Source organism: Netta rufina (genome assembly GCF_964035555.1).
Source record: "Netta rufina genome assembly, chromosome: 37".
NCBI lineage: Eukaryota > Metazoa > Chordata > Aves > Anseriformes > Anatidae > Netta > Netta rufina.
In genome coordinates this window covers 203,446-226,468 of record NC_140161.1, presented here as the reverse complement: position 1 = coordinate 226,468, position 23,023 = coordinate 203,446, and the positions used below count along the sequence as shown (strand labels likewise).

The 23,023-nt window shown below is 47.2% G+C and overlaps 2 gene segments (V, D, J or C); one reads left to right on the top strand and one right to left on the bottom strand.

The window, feature by feature from the left end:
* Window positions 1–23,023, bottom strand: part of LOC311220690 (Ig mu chain C region-like) — a 47,604-nt gene that overhangs the window by 14,924 nt on the left and 9,657 nt on the right.
* LOC311220678 (Ig gamma-1 chain C region secreted form-like) lies at window positions 3,071–5,916 on the top strand. The segment is given in 3 exons: window positions 3,071–3,425; window positions 4,254–4,577; window positions 5,447–5,916.

Here is a 23,023-nt window from a genome sequence, read left to right as displayed (position 1 = left end):
AGACGTGCTATGGAAGCCCACCTAGCTCTTCTAGCAAAGCCCACCCAAATTTTTTGGCCATACTCCCCTAAATCTACTAGGGAAGCCCACCTAGACGTGCTAGGGAAGCCCACCTAGGTGTGCTAGCAAAGCCCACCCAAATTTTTTGGCCATACTCCCCTAGACGTGTTATGGAAGCCCACCTAGAGGTGCTAGGGAAGCCCACCCGGATTTTTTGGCCATGCTCACCTAGATCTGCTAGGAAAGCCCACCTAGACGTGTTATGGAAGCCCACCTAGATGTTCTAGGGAACCCAACCCAAATTTTTTGGCCATACTGACCTAGATCTGCTAGGGAAGCCCACCTAGACGTGCTAGGGAAGCCCACCTAGATGAGCTAGGGAAGCCCACCTAGGGTTTTTCGCCATGCCCACCCAAATTTTTTGGCCATATTCACCTAAATGAGCTACGGAAGCCCACCTAGACGTGCTATGGAAGCCCACCTAGAGGTGCTAGGGAACCCAACCCAAATTTTCTGGCCATACTCACCTAAATGAGCAAGGAAAGACTACCTAGATGAGCTAGGAAAGCCCACCTAGACATGCTAGGGAAGCCCACCCAAATTTTCTGGCCATGCTCACCCAGATCTGCTAGGAAAGCCCACCTAGACGTGTTATGGAAGCCCACCTAGGTGTGCTAGCGAAGCCCACCCAAATTTTCTGGCCATACTCACCTAGACGTGCTATGGAAGCCCACCTAGCTTTTCTGGTTATGCTTACCTAGACATGCTAGGGAAGCCCACCCAAATTTTTTGGCCATACTCACCTAGATCTGCTAGGAAAGCCCACCTAGACGTGCTAGGGAAGCCCACCTAGACGTGCTAGGGAACCCAACCCAAATTTTCTGGCCATACTCCTCTAGATGAGCTAGGGAAGCCCACCTAGACGTGCTAGCAATGCCCACCCAAATTTTGTGGCCATGCTGCCCTAGATGTGCTATGGAAGCCCACCTAGCTCTTCTAGCAAAGCCCACCCAAATTTTTTGGCCATCCTCACCTAAATCTACTAGGAAAGCCCACCTAGATGAGCTACAGAAGCCCACCTAGATGTTCTAGGGAACCCAACCCAAATTTTTTGGCCATACTCACCCAGATCTGCTAGGGAAGCCCACCTAGACGTGCTAGGGAAGCCCACCTAGGGTTTTTGGGCAAGCCCACCCAAATTTTTTGGCCATGCTCACCTAGATCTGCTAGGAAAGCCCACCCGGATGAGCTAGGGAAGCCCACCTAGATCTCCTAGGGAAGCCCACCCAAATTTTTTGGCCATACTCACCTAGATCTGCTAGGAAAGCCCACCTAGACGTGCTGGGGAAGCCCACCTAGGTATTCTAGCAATGCCCACCCAAAACCCCCCCCAAAAAACCCACCCTAATGAGGTTCCGTCCCAGCCAGCATTTGCTCAACCTGGAGATTTTTCTAGAAAAAAGCCAGCCTGGAGCTGTGCCGGAGGTCCTCACCTGGTCCTCAACCTCGATTTTCTTCAAAAAAATCAATTTTTGAGGTTTCTGTGGGATGGTCAGGCTTGGTGTTCCGTGGGAAAGGCGAGTTTGAGCCGTGCACCGCCTCGATATTATCTCAAAATTATCGCAGATTTGGTATTTTTGGAGAAAATCCCATTTTTTGGGTTGCGCAGAGATGCTCAGATTGGTATTTTTAGAGGAAATCTCGTCTTTGAGCTGTTCAGTGATGCCCAGAATTGATATTTTTACAGAAAATCTCATTTTTGAGCTGTGCAGGGATGCTCAGAATTGGTATTTTTGGAGAAAATCCCATCTTCAGGCTGTTCAGTGGTGCTCAGAATTGATATTTTTGGGGAAAATTCCATCTTCAGGCTGTTCAGTGACACTCAGATTTGATATTTTTGGAGAAAATCTCATCTTTGAGCTGTTCCATGACGCTCAGATTTGATATTTTTAGAGAAAATCTCATTTTTGGGTTGCGCAGAGATGCCCAGATTGGTATTTTTAGAGGAAATCTTATATTTGAGCTGTTCAGTGACACCCAGAATTGATATTTTTAGAGGAAATCCCATCTTTGAGCTGCTCAGTGATGCTCAGATTTGATATTTTTGGAGAAAATCTCATCTTTGAGCTGTTCCGTGACGCTCAGATTCGATATTTTTAGAGAAAATCTCATTTTTGGGTTGCGCAGAGATGCCCAGATTGGTATTTTTAGAGGAAATCTCAATTTTGAGCTGCGCAGTGACACTCAGATTCGGTATTTTTAGAGGAAATCTCAATTTTGAGCTGCTCGGTGACGCTCAGCTCTGATATTTTTAGAGGAAATCTCGCCTTTTCAGCTGTGCAGTGATGCTCAACCTCGATCTTCTCTAGGAAACTCCGATTTTGGGCTGCGCTTGCCCTGGTCGACCCCAGTTTTCTCGAGGAAAACCGGATTTTGAGCCCTGCCAAAAAATATTCAGCCTCGATTTTCTCTAGAAAAGCCAATTTTGAGGTCTTTGACCGACGCTCAGCTGCAAAATTATTTTAAAAAATCACAGTTTTGAGCCATTTCGGTTGTGCTCAACCTCGACCTCCTCTAGGAAACCCCCAATTTTTGCCATTTTGCTCACGCTCAGCCTCAATTTTTGGTAGAAAACCTCGATTTTTAGCCAATCAAGCCCCTTTTTCCTCCAGCCCCGCTCAGCAAAAGCAGCCCCGCGTCCTCTCCAACCCCCCCAGCACCTCCTTACCACCAGAAGGTCCCAAAAAGCGCCGAAGAGCCCCAAATTAGACGGGGACAGACGGAGCGGCGCGGCCGACGCCGCGCACCGAAATATTTCGGGGTCGGGGCGGGCGGGCGGGTGGGAGACCTGGGTGCGACGCCGTGACGTGGGGGTGGGTTTTTTGGGGGCGAGAAACGCCGCGTTGAGGTTTTTCTTAATTATTTTCGGGGTGAGAAACGGCGTCGGGAGGAAACTTGTGAACTTCCCCCCCTGTCTGGCCACGAGGTCCCCCGGGGACGCCGGCGTCTCGAGGGCGCTTTCACATCACCTTTCGGGGCAGGTCCTGCACCCTGCTGGGTTTGGGGAGGGATGGGGGGCTCCTCCAGCCCCCCAACCACCATTTGGGGGTCTTCTTCTCCTCCTCCCGCAGTCCCCGCCACCCGTCCCACCGCCTACTCCTTGATCCCCGTGACCGACTGCAAGGACGGGAGCAACGTCACCATCGGCTGCCTCGTGAGCGACTTCTTCCCCGAGCCCGTCACCATCACTTGGGTCTCCAGTGTCCCAGGTGACCAGTTGACCTTCCCGGCCGTCCAAAACAGCGCCAGCTTCTACAGCGTCAGCAGCCAGCTCACCGTGCCGGCCAGCAGCTACGACGGCCAAAATTTCCAGTGCAAGGTCACCCACGCGCCCACCTCCGCCTCCCTCAGCAAGGACATCGTCGGTGAGGAAAACGCCGGGCCTGGTGTCGCGGGGTGGTTCGCTCAGCTCCTAGGCGGGTTTTGGGTGGTTTCGGCCTTGGTCTTGGTCTTCCATGATGGCTTGGTCAAGTCCTAGTTGGGTTGGAGTTGGTCTTGGTCTTCCATGATGACTTGGTCAACTCCTAGATGGGTTTTGGGTGGTTTCGGCCTTGATCTTGGTCTTCCACAATGGCTTGGTCAACTCCTAGTTGGGTTGGCGTTGGTCTTGGTCAACTCCTAGTTGGGTTGGCGTTGGTCTTGGCCTTCCACAAAGACTTGGTCAACTCCTAGACGGGTTTTGGGTGGTTTTGGCCTTGCTCTTGGCCTTCCATGATGACTTGGTCAACTCCTCGTTGGGTTGGCGTTGGTCTTGGTCAAGTCCTAGTTGGGTTGGAGTTGGTCTTGGCCTTGCATGATGACTTGGTCAACTCCTAGACGGGTTTTGAGTGGTCTTGGCCTTGCTCTTGGCCTTCCATGATGTCTTGGTCAACTCCTAGTTGGGTTGACGTTGGCCTACATGGGTTGGCCTTGCTCCTGGCCTTGCTCTTGGCCTTCCACGATGACTTCGTCAACTCTTAGTTGGGTTGGCGTTGGTCTTGGCCTTGCTCTTGGCCTTCCAAGATGTTTTGGTCAACTCCTAGTTGGGTTGGCATTAGTCTTGGCCTTGCTCTTGGTCTTCCAAGATGACTTGGTCAATTCCTAGTTGGGTTGACGTTGGCCTACATGGGTTGGCGTTGGTCTTGGCCTTGCTCTTGGCCTTTCAAGACATCTTGGTCAACTCCTAGACGGGTTCTGATCCTTTTCTTCTGCAGGTACCTGTTGTATCGACCCCCCGACGGTGAAGCTCCTCAGCTACCCAACCCAAGAAGACCCCGAGAACCGGGTCCTGCTGGTGTGCCTCATCGAGGGGCTGAAGGACAGCAACGCCCAGGTGGAGTGGCTGATAAACCAGCAGGTCCAGGAGCTGGAGGAGGACAACTACAGCTGCAGCGAGTGCTCCAACAAGAAGGCCACCCAGTGGAGCCAGGTCAACGTCAGCCGGCAGAGCTGGGACCAGGGGGCCGAGTTCTCCTGCAGGGTGTCCCACAGCTCGCTCAAGGAGCCCATCGTCAAGTCCATCAGCACCTACTGCACAGGTGAGGGGCGGGGCGGGGGCGGGAGGTGGGGGGGTGGTCGAGAAAGATGGTTAGGTGGAGGTCTTGGAGGTGGGTGGATGGCTAGAAGGTCAAGAAGGATGGTTGGGCGGGGTCTTTGGAGGTCTTGGATGGGTAGAAGTCAAGATGGATGGTTGGGTGGAGGTCTTGGATGGGTAGAAGTCAAGATGGATGGTTGGGCGGGGTCTTTGGAGGTCTTGGATGGGTAGAAGTCAAGACGGATGGTTGGGCGGGGTCTTTGGAGGTCTTGGATGGGTAGAAGTCAAGATGGATGGTTGGGCGGGGTCTTTGGAGGTCTTGGATGGGTAGAAGGTCAAGATGGATGGTTGGGCGGGGTCTTTGGAGGTGGTTGGATGAGTAGAAGGTCAAGACGGATGGTTGGGCGGGGTCTTTGGAGGTGGGTGGGCACCCGGGAGATGACACGTGGCCAGGTGAGTGACGTCACGACACCAGAAAATGTGGCGACGGTGGCTTTTGGAGCTAAAAGGCAGAAATTAAGAAAACAGGTGGACGAAGCCCCCAAAAAATTAGGAAAAAAAGTGAAAAAAATGATTTTTTTTTGCAATTTTCTTGGAAAACGCCCCGATTCCTGTCTTCTGGGGTAGGTTTTTAGGGTCTGGTGCCCGGCCAAGAGGTCCCGAGGGGGATCCATGCCCCAAAGCCCTACTTTTGGTAGGAGCGAGGTCCCAAAACTTGCCCCGAAAGGCTCAATCTGGGGAAACACCCCCAAAACTCTCCCTTTTTGGTGGGATCGAGAAGACGGGGCGAGCGTTCGGCTGCAGGATTTGGCGTCCCCCCCAACCCCCGCGCCCCGCTCAACGCCGCTCCCCACCCCACCCCACCCCACCCAGGTCCCGAAGCCAAGCTGGAGGTCACCGTCCTCCCCCCGTCCTTGGAGGACCTCTACCTCAGCCAGAACGCCAGCGTCACCTGCGTGGCCACCAACGCCCCCCAGGACCTGAAGTTCGCCTGGTCCCGCAGCGCCGGGACCGCCTTGGACGTGTCCCCCGGGGAGCCTGAGAAGCTGGAGAACGGCCTCTACCGCCTCACCAGCGTCCTGAAGGTCTGCGCCGAGGAGTGGAACAGCGGCGAGACCTTCACCTGCGACGTGTCCGGCCCCGAGGTGGAAGGACCCGTCAAGAGATCGGTGCAGAAAGACCTAGGTAGGAAGCCGCCGCTCCCCTCCCGCCCAATCGCAAGCCCCGATGGGGGAGGAGAGGTTTGGGGCGAGAGCGGAGAAGTTTGGGGCAAGAACGGAGAAGTTTGGGGCAAGAGCGGAGAAGTTTGGGGCCAGGCGGAAGCAGTTGGCTGGAGGAGTTGAGTGGAAGGGGTTGGCCAACTGGAAGAGGTCTACTGGAAGGGTGTAGGCGGAGAGCAAGGGCTTCTGGGAGAAGGCAAGATGGCCGGCCCGGTGGAAGGGTGTGGTCTCCTGGAAGGAGCGTGGCCGCTGGGAGGTGTTGTCCACCAGAAGGGGCTACTGGGAGGGTCTACTGGGAGGACCTAGCCTACTGGAAGGGTCTTACTGGGACGACCTAGCCTACTGGAAGGGTCTTGTCTACTGGAAGGGTCTATCCAACTGGAAAGATCTTACTGGGAGGACCTAGCCAACTGGAAAGGGTCTTACTGGGAGGACCTAGCCAACTGGAAAGGGTCTTACTGGGAGGACCTAGCCAACTGGAAAGATCTTACTGGGAGGACCTAGCCAACTGGAAGGGTCTTGTCTACTGGAAAGGTCTATCCAGCTGGAAGGACCTAGCCAACTGGAAGGGTCTATCAAGCTGGAAGGATCTAGCCAACTGGGAAGGTCTTACTGGGAGGACCTAGCCTACTGGAGGGGTCTATCCAACTGGAAGGACCTAGCCAACCAGGGTCTAGTCAACTGGAAGGATCTAGCCTACCGGAAGGACGTAGTCAACTGGAAGGACCTAGCCAACTGGAAGGGTCTATCAAGCTGGAAGGACCTAGCCAACGGGAAAGGTCTTACTGGGAGGCCCCAGCCAACTGGAAGGGTCTTACTGGGAGAACCCAGCCAACTGGAAGGGTCTTACTGGGAGGATCTAGCCTACTGGAAGGGTCTTGTCAACTGGGAAGGTCTATCCAACTGGAAGGACCTAGCCAACTGGAAGGGTCTATCAAGCTGGAAGGACCTAGCCAACGGGAAAGGTCTTACTGGGAGGCCCCAGCCAACTGGAAGGGTCTTACTGGGAGAACCCAGCCAACTGGAAGGGTCTTACTGGGAGCCCCCCCCTGACCTTCTCTTGCGCCCACCCCGCAGCCGTCTCGGTGCAGGCGCCCTCCGTCTACGTCTTCCCCCCGCCCTCGGAGGAGTTGGCCCGCCAAGAGACCGCCACCTTGACCTGCTTGGCCTTGGGCTTCCGTCCCCGCGACATCTTGGTCACCTGGACCCAAGAGGACCGGCCGGTGGCTTCCGGAAGCTTCTCCACCTTCGGCCCCCAGGAAGGGGCCGGCGGGCTCTTCAGCGTCTACAGCAAGTTGAGCGTGGCGGCGGCCGAGTGGCAGCGCGGGGACAGCTTCGCCTGCGTGGTGGGGCACGACGGCATCCCGCTGAATTTCGTGCAGAAGAGCCTGGACAAGAGCACGGGTAAACCCAGCCACGTCAACGTCTCGGTGATCCTCAGCGACGCCGAGGGCACCTGCTACTGAGCGCGGGCCGGGGCTTGTAAATCCGTCAAAAAAAAACAAAAATAATGGAAAAAGTATAATTTTGGTTGAAAGAGTTTGAGTGTGGTGGGAAAAAATTAAGTACGGGAATAAAAGAGATGGAAATCACGCACAAAATGGTCTAGCGCTGGTGTCTTCATCCGGTGCGTCCACCTCCTCCCAGTCCCCTTCCAAAAAAAAGGATAATAATTCAAAAAAAAAATACAAAAAAGATAATAAGGATGAAAAATAATAAGAGAAAATTATTATTATTAAAAATAATAAGAAGAAACATGGAAATCACGCACGAAAGTTTTAGCGCTGGTGTCTTCATCCGGTGCGTCCACCTCCTCCCAGTCCCCTTCCAAAAAAAAGGATAATAATTCAAAAAAAAAATACAAAAAAGATAATAATGATGAAAAATAATAAGAGAAAATTATTATTATTAAAAATAATAAGAAGAAACATGGAAATCACGCACGAAAGTTTTAGCGGTGGTGTCTTCATCCGGTGCGTCCACCTCCTCCCAGTCCCCTTCCAAAAAAAAGGATAATAATTCAAAAAAAAATATATATAAAAAGATAAGGATGATGAAAAAATAGTAATAAGAAGAGATAAAATTATTATTAAAAATAGTAAGAAGAAACATGGAAATCACACAGAAATGTGCTGGCACTGGTGTCTTTGTCCAGTGTGTCCACCTCCTCCCAGTCCCCTTCCAAAAAAAAGATAATAATTAAAAAAAAAAAAAAAAAAAAGATAATAATGATGAAAAAATAATAATAAGAGAGAAAATTATTAGTATTAAAAATAATAATAAGAAGAAACATGGAAATCACGCACGAAAGTTTTAGCGCCAGTGTCTTCATCCGGTGCGTCCACCTCCTCCCAGTCCCCTTCCAAAAAAAAGATAATAATTAAAAAATACAAAAAAAAGATAATAATGATGAAAAAATAATAATAAGAGAGAAAATTATTAGTATTAAAAATAATAAGAAGAAGAAACATGGAAATCACGCAGAAATGTGCTGGCGCTGGAGTCTTCATCCGGCGCGTCCACCTCCTCCCAATCCCCTTCCAAAAAGTTTAAAAAAAAAAATTCGAAAGAATTTTTCCAAAAAAGTGATAATAATGATGAAAAAATGGGAAAAAAATATAATAATTACAAAAACAAAACAAAACAAACAAACAAACAAAAAACCAACACAGAAATCACACAAAGACATGAGGGTGCTGGTGTCTTCACCCAGTGTGTCTACCTCCTCCTAATCCCCTTCCAAAAAAAAAAGATAAAAAAAGATAATTCAAAAAAAAAAAAAAGATAATAATGACGCAGATAAGAATGAGAAAAAATAAGGATAATAGTTAAAAAAAACAACAATAAAAAACAGAGAAATCACACAGAAATGTGCCAGCACTGGTGTCTTCATCCATCACATCCACCTCCTTCCAATCCCCTTCCAAAAGGAAATTAATGATAATAATTAAAAAAAATATTAATGATGATAAATTTGAAAATCAGAATAATGATAAAAAAAAAAAAAGATAATATTAAAAAAACAGAGAATTCACTCAGAAATGTACCTTCATCCAACACATCCACCTCCTCCCAAACCCTCCCAGCCCCAATTAGCGATGGGGCTAATTAAATAGGGATGGGGCTAATTAATTAAGGACAGAGTAAATCAATTAGGGACAGGGCTAATCAATTAGGAAGGGGCTAATCAATTTTCCATTTTCCCTCTTTTTTTTTTGCCTATTTTTTTTAGCAAGTGGTGAGAAAGAGAAGGACGAAATGACCCATTTTCCCCTCTTTTTTGCCTATTTTTTTTAATCAAGAGAGGTGAGAAAAAGTAGGATTTACACAAATTAGGGATTCCCAGTTTGCTCGCAGCAGGGTTTTGGCCAAGAATTGGGTAGAAAACAGGGAAAATTGGGTCTTTGGTGCACACACTAAAACTTTTTAAAAAATCCTCTTTTTTTTGCAGCAAGGTTTTAGAGAGAAACAAGAGAAAAAAATGGGTGGAAATGTGGTGTTTTGCTGCACTCGCCCAAAAAAAACAATAATAAAATCTCGCTTCCCCTTTTCTCGCGGCAGGGTTTTAGACACGAATTGAGTAGAAAACAGGCGGAAATGGGTTTTTTGCTGCACGCACCAAAAATCCCTCCTTGCTGGGAGAGTTTTGGAGAGGGATTTGGGTAGAAAATAGGTGAAAATGTGACATTTTATGCTAAGTTCGTTAAAAAAAATCCTACTTCCACCTTATTTGCAGCAGGGTTTTGGACATGAATTGGGTAGAAAATGGGCAAAAATTATTATTATTATTTTTCATGTACCAAAAACCAACCCACTGCTCTTTTGCTCGCAGCAGGGTTTTGCCCAATAATTAGGTGGAATATGGGTGAAAATATGGCTTTTTTGGTGCATGCGCCAAAATCTTTGTGGCCCCGTTGCTTGTTGAGGAGTTTTGGAGAGGGATTGGGTGGAAAAATGGGTGAAAAACTGGCTTTTTGATACATACACCAAAAACCCTCATGGCCCCGTTGCTTGTTGAGGAGTTTTGGAGAGGGATTGGGTGGAAAAATGGGTGAAAAAGTGGCTTTTTGATACATACACCAAAAACCCTCATGGCCCCGTTGCTTATGGAAGAGTTTTGGAGAGGGATTGGGTGAAAAATGGGTGAAAATATGGCTTTTTGGTGCATGTACCCCAAATCCTCATGACCATGGTGCTTGTTGAAGGGTTTTGGTCAAGGATTGGGAGGAAAATGTGTGAAAATGTGGCTTTTTGGTACATGCACCAAAGAGCCTTGTGATCCCATTGCTTGAGGAAGGGTTTTGTGGAGGAATTGGGTGAAAATCGGGTGAAAATGTGTCTTTTTGGTACATGTACCCAAAATCCTCGTGACCATGGTGCTTGTTGGAGGGTTTTGGTCAAGGACTGGGTGGAAAATGGGTGAAAATGTGGATTTTTGGTGCATGTATCAAAAATTGTCATGGTCCTGTTGCTTATAGAAGAGGTTTTGGTCAAGGATTGGGTGGAAAATGTGTGAAAATGTGGCTTTTTGGTACATGCACCAAAGAGCCTTGTGATCCCATTGCTTGAGGAAGGGTTTTGTGGAGGAATTGGGTAGAAAATGTGTGAAAATGTGGCTTTTTGGTACATGTACCCAAAATCCTCATGACCATGGTGCTTGTTGGAGGGTTTTGGTCAAGGACTGGGTGGAAAATGGGTGAAAATGTGGATTTTTGATACTTGTTTCAAAAATTGTCATGGTCCTGTTGCTTATAGAAGAGGTTTTGGGAGGAATTGGGTGGAAAATGGGTGAAAATATGGCTTTTTGATGCATGTACCCCAAATCCTCATGATCATGATGATTGTTGAAGGGTTTTTGGCAAACATTGGGTGGAAAATGGGTGAAAATTTGGGGTTTTGATGCATGTACCAAAAACCCCCACGATCCCATTGCTTCTTGAAGGGTGCTGGGGAGGAATTGGGTGGAAAACGGGTAAAAACACGTCTTTTTGGGGCTGAACCCCGTCCCCTTTTTTTTGTCAGTCTCCCCAGAATGCATCATGGTGGCCCTGGGCGAGGAGACGGAGCTGGAGGTGGAGGAAGACGTCTCCGACCTCTGGACGGCCGTGGCCTTCGTCATCCTCTTCCTCCTCAGCCTCTGCTACAGCACCGGCGTCACCCTCTTCAAGGTACCCCCCCCACACCCCAAAACACTAATAATTAACGTTAATTAAAGCTAAAAAATTTAATTTTGGTGTCTCCCCAGGTTCTCTGAACACTGAAGGTCTTCACCCCTCCGTTGTGCCAGGGGTTGGACCGGGAGTTTTTGTGCTTTTCCTGAAAATGCACAGAATAAAACGATTTTCAGACTGTTTCCACGGGCTTCGGGAACCCATTTTTCCACCCCAAAATGGAGCCGCGTTGCCTCAGTGATCTCCAGGAGGCTTCGAGAGACTCTTTTTCCCCCCAAAATGAAGCCGTGTTGTGTTGGTGCGTCACACCCTAACTTCCATAAATCTCCAAAAAACCCTTTTCCCCAAAAAAACAGCCCTGTTTTGTTGGTGCTTCCTATTCAGTTTCCATCGGGTTAACAAAAAAGACTATTTTTTCCCCAAAATGAAGCCTCATCGTGTTGCTTCATCTCAGCCTAATCTTCATCGAGCTTCACGAAATCCGTTTTTTTTCCCCAAAAAAAGCACTGTTGTGTTGGTTTATCGCACCCCAATGTCCATCACGTTGCCAGAAACCCCTTTTTTCCCCCCCAAAAAATGAAGCCACTTTGTGTTGAACTTATCCTAATCACAAAGCTTCAAAAAAAACCATTTTTTCCCTTTTTTTTCCCCATTTTCCTCCCTTTTCCCCCCATTTTCCTCCCCAGCCCTACACCTCTCCGTGGCTCGATTGCGTGCCGGGGAGCCAAAATTTCATTTTTTTGACCCAAAACCCCAAAATCCTGTTTACGATAAAAGCCATTTTCATTTCTCCTCTTTCCTCCCCGCCGTGGTTTCTTGGGCTGCTGCCTGAGTCATTCGGGGAGCCGAAACTGGTTGTTTTCCCCCCAAAAAAGCAGCGCCAAACATCTGGATTTCGGCGTCACCCCGGCCAGATGTGTCCTGTTTACCCAAACCGCGCTTCTCCGTCTGAGTCATCGCACCCAAAATAGCCGTTTCCTGCCCCAAAACCACCCCCGGCGCCTTTCCCACAGAAGGACGCGGTGCATGATGGGAAAAACATGGCGGGAGCGAGGGGAAAGGCGGATTTTTTGTTGAAAATATGGACATGGAGAAGCAAAGATGGGAAATTTGTTAATAAAGTGGGATTTTAATGTGTTTTTTTGGCATTTTCTGGTGTTTTTCACCCCGTTTTGTGGCTGTTTCCCCCTCCAAGGCCGTTGGCCAATGGGAAGGAGGGGATGGAGTGGGCGGGGTCTGGGCTCTGACGTAGGAGATGAGGAGGAAGAGTGTGATGAAGGTGGAGATCCAGGCTCCTCCTCCGCCCCATTTCATGAAGCTCGGCCCACTGCGATCCCAGAGATCCGTGGGGCAGGGGACGTCATCATTAACCCATCTAATTAACCCCTAACGACCCTTCCCCGATGCTCATTGGCTGCCTGGTTGTGGACTTGGAAGACCCAACAGGGGCTTGGAAGACCCGACGCGGTCTTGGAAGACCCAAAGCGGTCTTGGAAGACCCAACGCGGTCTTGGAAGACCCAACGTTGTCTTGGAAGACCCAACGCGGTCTTGGAAGACCCAACGTTGTCTTGGAAGACCCAACGCGGTCTTGGAAGACCCAATGTTGTCTTGGAAGACCAAACGCGGTCTTGGAAGACCCAACGGGGGCTTGGAAGACCCAACGTGGTCTTGGAAGACCCATCGTTGTCTTGGAAGACCCAACAGGGGCTTGGAAGACCCAAAGCGGTCTTGGAAGACCCAATGTTGCGTTGGAAGACCCAACAGGGGCTTGGAAGACCCAACGAGGTCTTGGAAGACCCAACGTTGTGTTGGAAGACCCAACGTTGTCTTGGAAGACCCAACGAGGTCTTGGAAGACCCAACGTTGCGTTGGAAGACCCAACAGGGGCTTGGAAGACCCAACGCGGTCTTGGAAGACCCAACGTTGCCTTGGAAGACCCAACGCGGTCTTGGAAGACCCAATGTTGTCTTGGAAGACCAAACGTAGGTCTTGGAAGACCCAACGGGGGCTTGGAAGACCCAACGGGGGCTTGGAAGACCCATCGTTGTCTTGGAAGACCCAACAGGGGCTTGGAAGACCCATCGTTGTCTTGGAAGACCCAACGCGGTCTTGGAAGACCCAACGCAGTTTTGGAAGACCCAACGCGGTCTTGGAAGACCCAACGTAGGTCCTGGAAGACCCAACAGGGGCTTGGAAGACCCAACACAGTCTTGGAAGACCCAACGGGGGCTTGGAAGACCCAAAGCGGTCTTGGAAGACCCAATGTTGCGTTGGAAGACCCAACAGGGGCTTGGAAGACCCAACGCAGTCTTGGAAGACCCAACGTGGTCTTGGAAGACCCAACGTTGTCTTGGAAGACCCAAAGCGGTCTTGGAAGACCCAACGCGGTCTTGGAAGACCCAACGTTGCCTTGGAAGACCCAACATGATCTTATCTTAAAATAAAATAAAATAAAACAAAACAAAATAAAATATAAAATAAAATATTTTGAGGACACTCAATCCATCGCAAAAGACTCAAAATATCTTGCAAGAAAATGCAGTTTATAGCAAAAAAAAACAAAACAAAACCATCAATAAGTTGCAAAAGCATGCAATCTATTGAAAAAAAAAATAAAATAAATCGCAAAAGCATGAAATCCACTGAAAAAACTCCAAATAAAGGGCAAGACCAAGTAATCCATGCGAAATAATAATAATGATAATGATAATGATAATGATAATGATAATGATAATGATAATAATAATAATAATAATAATAATAAAAATAAAAATAAAAATAAAAATAAAATTACAAGAACATGTAATGTTCTTTTATATTCTTTTATGTTCTTTAATGTTATTTTGCATTGCAAAAAATAATAATAATTTAAAAAAAAACTTGCAAAAGCATGCAATCCATTGGAAAAAAAAAAACAAACAAAAAACAAAACCAAAAAAATCACAAGAGTATGTAATCCACTGGAAAAAAAAAAAAAATTAATAAATTGCAAGATCGTGTAAATCCATTTTTTTTCCCAAAAAAAACCCAAACCCAAATCCTGGCACGATGCACGCACAAAAACAAGCGGAGTCCGGAGAAAAAAAAAATGTTTATTTTCACGACGACTATTTACAAGGAAAAGGGAAAGGGAGGGGGTTGCACCATGTGGAGGAGGCGTCCGGCGACGGTGGGCAGCAAAATCCGACAGGAGCCGGGTTATTTCACCTGGTGATGGGGAAAACGAGGGTTTCGGTTAATTAAAATTTCATATTTTCGCAAAATTTGGGGGAAAATCTGAATTTATGAGTGAGAAGAAGAGATAGGAGGTTGCGTTGTTGCAATTTAATGTGTTTTTTTGCATGTGTTGGATCCAATTCTTCATCTTTCAACCCAATTCTGAGTAAATAAAAGTCATTAGGAGATGGGATTGATCTTAAAATGTCTTGAAATGGGGTAAAAAAAGGAGATTTTAGCAAAAATTTTTGGGGAAAAAGTGACATTGTGAATGTGAGAGGTGATAGGAGGTTGCACCATTGCAACTCAACATCTCATTGAATGTGGTGGATCCAATTCCTCATCTTTCAACCCAATTCTGTGTAAATAAAAGTCGTTAAGAGATGGGATTGATGCTAAAAAGTCTTGAAATAGGGTAAAATATTGAGATTTTAGCAAAATTTTGGGGGAAAATTAATATATCAGCGTGAGAGATGTTGGGTTTGCTCTATTGCAACTCAACGGCTCTTGGACATGGTGGATCCCATCCCCACGTCCCCCGTCTCCCAGTGGCCACCCAACCAGCCCCATTTTGGGGCGTTTTCGCCCCAAAATCCCTACCTTGATCAAGGTTACGGTGGCGCTGTAGAAGAGGCTGAGGATGAAGAGGACGATGAAGGTCGAGGCCGTCGTCCACAGGTTGTCGAGGTCGTCGTCCTCTTCCACCTCCGTGTAGGCGTCCAGGAAGGCTTGGGAGAAGAGGCGAGAGCGAGTTAGCGCCGTCGCCGCGGGGCACAAAAATAGTAAAAAAAAAAAATAAAAAGGGGCTGGTTTTGGGTCAAATTTGGGTGATTTTAGGTCCGGCTGTCAGCAGGGGTGGAAAACCCCTGGGGTTTCGGGGGGCTGCGAGCGGTGAACGCGGCGGCGCGGCATCCGCGGGCTGGGAAACGCGGGGTGCTGAGCAAGCCTGGCCGAAAATAACCCCCCCCCAAAATCCTCAAAAATGTACATTTGGGCTCAAAATAACGAGACGCGGGGGCCCCCAAAAGGGAAGATTTCGCCCCAAAAGTGGGCGGGGCCACGCCAATCCCTTGCGCGCCCCGATTTTTCCGGGTTGTGCGTCACAGGGTGGCCCTGTTCCGTGCTGATTATTTATGTTTTTACCTAAATTGGCTTTTTTAGACCCAAAATGCTTGGTTTTGGTAATCCCCCCCCCACTGAATTTGTTTCCCTTACGCAGGCCACCCCCCATTTTTTTTGCAGTCAGTCGCTGCAGCACGTGTCTGACCTCCAAAAAAAAAAAGCCAATTATGCGTTTTTCTCCCCCAAAATAAGCGAAAGGTCTTCTGGGGGAGGTCGATTAACTGATTTTGTGGGATTTTAGGGGGAAAAATGGGCCGGAATCTCGGGCAAGTTGCAGAAGGGGAAGCGAGGCTGAGGGTGGTGCAAGGTGAGGACGTGAGGAGGACGTGAGGATGAGGAAGATGAGGAGGACAAGAGGAGGAAGACATGAGGAGGAGGAGGACATGAGGATGAGGAGGACGTGAGGATGAGGAGGACGTGAGGATGAGGAGGAGGTGAGGATGAAGAGGACATGAGGATGATGAGGACGTGAGGATGAGGAGGACGTGAGGATGAGGAGGACGTGAGGAGGAGGAGGACACGAGGAGGAGGAAGATATGAAGAGGAGGAGGACAGGAGGATGAGGAGGGCATGAGGATGAGGAGGACATGAGGATGAGGAGGACACGAGGATGAGGAAGGCACAAGAAAATGAGGACAAGGGACGATGAAGAAGACACGAGGATGAGGAGGACATGAGGAGGAGGAAGACACCAGGAGGAGGACATGAGGATGAGGAGGACACAAAGGGATGAGGAGCACGAGGCAAGAGAAGCAAAGGGTCTGCAGAGAGCATGATGCAAAGATCGTGATGCAAAAAGCACGAAAAAAATACAAAAAAAGGATTTGCAAAGAGCAAAAAGCAAAGGATTTGCAAAGATCATGATGCAAAGACCAAGACACAAAGACCACGACACAAAGATTTCCAAAAACCATGATCCAAAGAGGATGAAGCGAAGGATTTACAAAGACCAAGACGCAAAGACCAAGAGTCAAGGATTTGAAATGACCAAGATGCAAAGATTTCCAAAAAAAACCATGATCCAAAGAGGACGAAACGAAGGATTTACAAAGACCATAATGCAAAGACCAAGATACAAAGAGGACGAAGGAAAAATTTGCAAAGACCACGACACAAAGATTTCCAAAAAACATGATCCAAAGAGGACGAAACGAAGGATTTACAAAGACCAAGACGCAAAGACCAAGATACAAAGAGGACGAAGGGAAAGATTCACAAAAACCAAGATACAAAGACCAAGAGTCAAGGATTTGAAATGACCAAGATGCAAAGATTTTCAAAAAAAACATGATCCAAAGAGGACGAAACGAAGGATTTACAAAGATCATGATGGAAAGACCAAAATACAAAGAGGACGAAGGGACAAAATTGCGAAGACCATGACACAAAGATTTCCAAAAAACAAAAACATGATCCAAAGAGGACGAAACGAAGGATTTACAAAGACCAAGACGCAAAGACCAAGAGTCAAGGATTTGAAATGACCAAGATGCAAAGATTTCCCAAAAAACATGATTCAAAGAGGATAAAACGAAGGATTTACAAAGACCAAGACGCAAAGACCAAGATGCAAAGAGGACGAAGGAAAAATTTGGAAAGACCACGACACAAAGATTTACAAAAAACATGATCCAAAGAGGATGAAACGAAGGATTTACAAAGACCAAGACGCAAAGACCAAGAGTCAAGGATTTGAAATGACCAAGATGCAAAGATTTCCCAAAAAACATGATCCAAAGAGGACGAAATGAAGGATTTGCAGTGCCCGATGCACGCAGCCGCCGCCTGCACCGCCGCGCGCCCCCCGCCCCGCCCAGCCCGGACAAAATTGAGCTTTTGGTCAGTTTTTCAACAAAAATCCATCGTTTTGCTTTATTTCCGTCGGTTCTCCCTCGGGGAGAGGGGATGGGGGTCACAGGTTTTGCACCGCGGATACAAATCCCGAAGGGGGGGAGGTTGACAAGTTTTGGGTTGCAGAAACAGAGTTTTTGGGGGGATTTGGGGTACATTTTGCATCAAAGAAACAATTTGTGGTTTTTTTTGCACTGCAGAAACATTTTTTGGGGGAATTTTAAACATTTTGCATTGCAGAAACAGGTTTTTTTTGACATTGCAAAATTATTATTATTATTTTTGAAGGGCTTTTTGGCACATTTTGCCCTGCAGAATCACATTTTGGTGGAATTTGGACACTTTTCCCCCTGCAAAACCCAACTTTGAGGGGACTTTAACCCGTTTAACATCGCAAAAAGACGTTTTGGTGGGTATTTTACCACTTTTCCCAGCACAAAAGCACGTTTTTAGGGGACTTTATGAAATTTTGCATGGCAAAAAACAGCTTTTTTGGGGAATTTAACACATTTTGCATTGCAGAAACACGTTTTCGGGGATGTTTTGACACATTTGGCACCGCAAAATGAATTTTGGGGAGACTTGAACGTGTTCCTGATTGCAAAAAAATACATTTTTTGGGGTGTTTTAACACATTTTGCATTGTAAAAGCAAACTTTTGGAGAATTTAATGCATTTCACACTGCAGAATGAAATCTGGGGGGGGATCTCAACACATCCCAATGTTGAAAAAAAAAAACAAACGAATTTTGGGGGCGGTTGAAGGCGTTTTGTGTGGCGGAAAAGAGTTTTGATGGATGTTTTGACACGCTTCGCAAAAAGCAAATTTGGGGGAGAATCGGGCACGTTTGGTGTTGAAAAAAACGGATTTTGATGGAGGTTTTGAGAAGATCCACACTGAAAAATGAATTTTTTTTAGGGGGGGGGATTATAACATCCCATGTTGAAAAAGAAAATGGATTATGGGGGGCAGGAGGAGACGTTCTGCATTGCAAAAATATCATTTTTTTGGGGGGAGAGGAGGAGTTGAACACATTTTGCACCGAAACAACTAATTTTTGGGGGGCGTCTTGAACGCGTTGAAGTGAAACCGACGGAAGGAGGAGGAGGAGGAGGAGGAGGATGGGGATGATTTAATATGATTTAATGATTTAATAGCAGGAGCTGGCGGTGTCGGAGAGCACCAGGGAGACGTTGACCGAGGTGGGTTTACCCGAGGACTTGTCCACCGACTTCTGGGCCACCTGCAAGGGCAACCTCTCGTGGCCGACCAGGCAGGTGAAGACGTTGCCGGCCCCCCAGTCCTCGGTGGCCACGCTCAAGGCGCTGTAGGTGAAGTAAGAGCGCGCCAGTTGCGATTCGGCGACGGGGGGCATGGTGACGTAGCTGGAGGCCGGCAAGGGCTCGCCGTTGCGGAGCCAACGGATGAAGAGGTCCGGGGGGTTGAAACCCTTGGCCAAGCAGGTGACGGTGGCGGTCTCGTGGGCGTTGAGCTGCTCCGGAGGAGGGGGGAAGACGTAGAGGGTGGGGGGCTTGGCGTCGCGCTCTGCAAGGAAGGGAGAAGGGCGGTGGGTTGAGGTTGGAGCGCTCTTTGTTCAATTTTTTTTATGTATTTTTCCCAATCTGCAGTGGGATGGCAAAGCCCTTTCTATGTTTTTTCTAAATCTGTGGTGCAATTTCTATGCCCTTTTCTTCGTTTTTGCAAATTGGAGATGCGATTGCAACGCCTTTTCCTCATTTTTCCAAATTTGCGATGTGATTACATTGATTTTTCTTTGCTTTTTACTAATTTGTGATGGAATTGCAACGCCTTTTCCTCATTTTTGCAAATTTGTGATGTGATTACATTGATTTTTCTTTGCTTTTTACTACTTTCTGATGGAATTGCAACACCTTTTCTTCATTTTTCCAAATTTGTGATGTAATTGCATTGATTTTTCTTTGCTTTTTACTAATTTGTGATGGAATTGCAACGCCTTTTCTTCATTTTTCCAAATTTGCAATGTGATTACATCGATTTTTCTTTCTTTTTACTATTTTGTGATGGAATTGTAACACGTTTTCTTCATTTTTCCAAATTTGAGATGCGATTGCAACACCTTTTCTTTCATTTTCCAAATTTGCGATGCAATTACATTGATTTTTCTTCGTTTTTACTAATTTGTGATGGAATTGAAACACGTTTTATTTGTTTTTTCCAGATTTATGATGCTATTGCAACACCTTTTCTTCATTTTTGCAAATTTGTGATATAATTTCAATGCCTTTTCTTTTTTTTTTTCAATTTTGCAATACAATTTCATTGCCTTTTCTTTCTTTTTCCAAATTTGTGATGCAATTCCACTGCCTTTCCTTTCTTTTTGCGAATTCGCGATGAAATCACACCACACTTTTCTTTCCTCCTCAAATCCGTGACGCAACTGCAGCACTTTTCCCCTACTTTTTTCACCCAAACCCTCAACAATTTCGCAACGCTCTTTCCCTACGCAAACCCGCGATGCAATCACACCACCTTTTTTTTTTTGCATATATTGGGAAAAAAAAACCAGCATCAGCAACGCCAACACCACCTTTTTCCCCCAAAACCAGCAAAAAAAAAATCAACGGGTGATGTGATCGCATTCTCATTTCCCTTTTTTTTTGGTGCAATAACCCAATAAATTGGGAAGAGAGCTGCGAGCAATTGGTCGCGCTCTCCATTTTTGGTGCAATAACCTCAAGAAATAGAGGAAGGGAGTCTCCATTTTCAACTTTTCCCCCCCGATTTGGCGAGGGGACTCACCGGTGGCCTTCTGCAGCTTCTCCTCGACGGGGAAGAGCAGCTCGGGGTGGCTGACCTTGCAGGTGTAGACCTCCTCCTTGTTCCACTCGTCGGCGCAGACGCTGGCCACCCCTTCCACCCCGTAGAGGCTGTTGGCTTGGAGGACGCGGGGCATGGTCTTGGTCTCCAGTTTCTGCCCGTCCTCCTTCAACCAGGAGATGACCAAGCCCTCCACCGTGGGCAGGTTGCTCACCTTGCAGGTCAACTTGGCCACCCTCTCGTTGAAGATGTCCACGAAGGACGGGGGCAGGACGCGCACCGCGATGTCGCTGCTCTCGGGTTTGTCCACTGGAAGAGGTGGGCGAGGGGATGGGGGAAGTTGGGGTTTAGTTGGGTTTTTTCCCCCCCAAAAAAATTAAGCAGGTGTGCCCAAAGGACAAGGAAAATTGGTCGGAGGTACTAAAGTTGGGATTTTGGATGGTTTTTTCCCAAAAAATAAGGGTGACGGCACCGTTTCTACCTTATTTAAGGTTCAGGGCTGGGTTTGGTGGCACCAAAGTTGGCATTTTGCCTGTTTTTTCCCAAAAAATAAGGGTGAAGATATTGCTTCTAGCTGATCTGAGGTTTGAGGATGGGTTTGGTGGCACCAAAGTTGGGATTTTGCCTGTTTCTTCACAAAAAATAAGGGTGAAAATATCGCTTATACCATATTTAAGGTTCAGGGTTGGGTTTGGTGGCACCAAAGTTGGGATTTTGCCTGTTTTTTCCCAAAAAATAAGGGTGAAGATATCGCTTCTACCTTATTTAAGGTTCAGGGTTGGGTTTGGTGGCACCAAAGTTGGGATTTTGCCTGTTTCTTCCCCAAAAATAAGGGTGACGGCACCATTTCTACCTTATTTAAGGTTCGAGGATGGGTTTGATGGCACCAAAGTTGGGATTTTGCCTGTTTCTTCCCCAAAAATAAGGCTGACGATATTATTTCTACCTTATCTAACGTTCATGGATGAGTTTGGTGGAACCAAAATTTGGATTCTATCTGTTTTTTCCCCAAAAATAAAGGTGAGGGTATAACTTCTGACTTATCTAAGATTCAGGGCTGGGTTTGGTGGAACCAAAATTGGAATTTTGGCTGGTTCCTCCCCTAAAATAAGGCTGAAGATATCATTTCTACCTTATCTAACGTTCAAGGATAGGTTTGGTTGAACCAAAATTTGGGATTTTGCCTAGTTTTACCCCAAAAGAAGGGGGAGGGTATAACTTCCACCTGACCTAAGTTTCAGGGCTGGGTTTGGTGGCATCAAAGTTGGGATTTTGCCTAGTTTTACCCCAAAAGAAGTGGGAGGGTATAACTTCTGTCTTATCTAAGATTCAGGGCTGGGTTTGGTGGAACCAAAATTTGGATTTTGCTTGTTTCTTCCCAAAAATAAGGGTGGAGATATCGCTTCTGACTTATCTAAGATTCAGGGATGGGTTTGGTGGCACCAAAATTTGGATTTTGCTTGTTTCTTCCCCAAAAATAAAGGCGAGGGTATAACTTCTGCCTTATCTAAGTTTCAGGGTTGGGTTTGGTGGAACCAAAATTTGGGATTTTGCCTAGTTTTACCCCAAAAGAAGTGGGAGGGTATAACTTCTGTCTTATCTAAGATTCAGGGATGGGTTTGGTGGCACCAAAGTTGGGATTTTGGCTGGTTCTTCCCCCAAAATAAAGGTGAGGGTATAACTTCTGACTTATCTAAGTTTCAGGGTTGGGTTTGGTGGAACCAAAATTTGGATTTATGTCATTTTTCCCCCGAAAAACAAAGGCGAGGTCGCCACTTACGTCCGCACTCCAGCGACTTGCTGCTGTTCCTCATCTCCCCGTCGGCCTGGCAGGTGTAGACGGTGCCGGCGTCCCACTCGGCCTCGGTGACGCTCAGCCAGCTGTCGGTGACGTAGGCGCCGGTGCCGTCGGTCCTGGCGCCAGTGGTGACGGCGCCGGCGGTGACGGGGGAGCCGTTCTTCAGCCAGGAGACGGGGGTGAGGCCGCGGGGCCCGCGGACGCGGCAGAGGAGGCTGGAGTTCCTGTAGGGGCCCTCGAAGTCCTCGCGGGACGGGGGGTGGATGGAGAGGAGCGGGGTGGTGGGGTGGGGTGGGGTGCCTAGGGTTGGGGTGGGAGAGGGTTAGGGGGGGGGTGGAGGAGAAGGAGGGAGGAAAAGGGAGGAAAAGGGAGAAAAAGGGAGAAAAAGGGAGAAAAAGGGAGAAAAGGGGAGAAAAAGGGAGAAAAGGGGAGAAAAAGGGAGAAAAGGGGAGAAAAAGGGAGAAAAGGGGAGAAAAAAGGAGAAAAGGGGAGAAAAAGGGAGAAAAAGGGAGAAAAAGGGAGAAAATGGGACAAAATGGGACAAAATGGGACACAATGGGACAAAATGGGACAAAATGGGACAAAAATGGACCAAGAAGAACAAAAAAAGACAAAAAAAAGACAAAAAAAAGGATAAAAAAGGACAAAAAAAGGACAAAAAAGGATCAAGAAGAGGTTCAGAAGATGGAGGAGCAAGAATGACCAAGAAGGACCAAGAAGGACAAAGAAGGACAAAGAAGGACAAAAAAAAAAGGACAAAAAAGGACAAAAATGGACAAAAATGGTCAAAAATGGTCAAAAATGGACAAAAAAAGGACAAAAATGGACAAAAATGGACAAAAAAGGACCAAGAAGGACCAAGAAGGACCAAGAAGGACAAAAAAAAGGACAAAAAGGACCAAAAAAGGACAAAAAGGACCAAAAAAGACCAAAAAGGACAAAAAAGGACCAAGAAGGACCAAGAAGGACCAAAAAGGAGCAAGAAGGACAAAAAAAAGGACAAAAAGGACCAAAAAAGACCAAAAAGGACAAAAAAGGACCAAGAAGGACCAAGAAGGACCAAGAAGGACAAAAAAGGACTAAAAAAGGACAAAAAAGGACAAAAAAGGACAAAAAAGGACAAAAAAGGACAAAAAAAGGACCAAGAGGAGGTTCAGGAGAAAATGGAGGACCAAGAAGGATCAAGAAGGACCAAGAAGGACCAAAAAAAGGACAAAAAAGGACCAAAAAGGACCAAAAAGGAAGATACAACAAGGAGGACACCAACAAG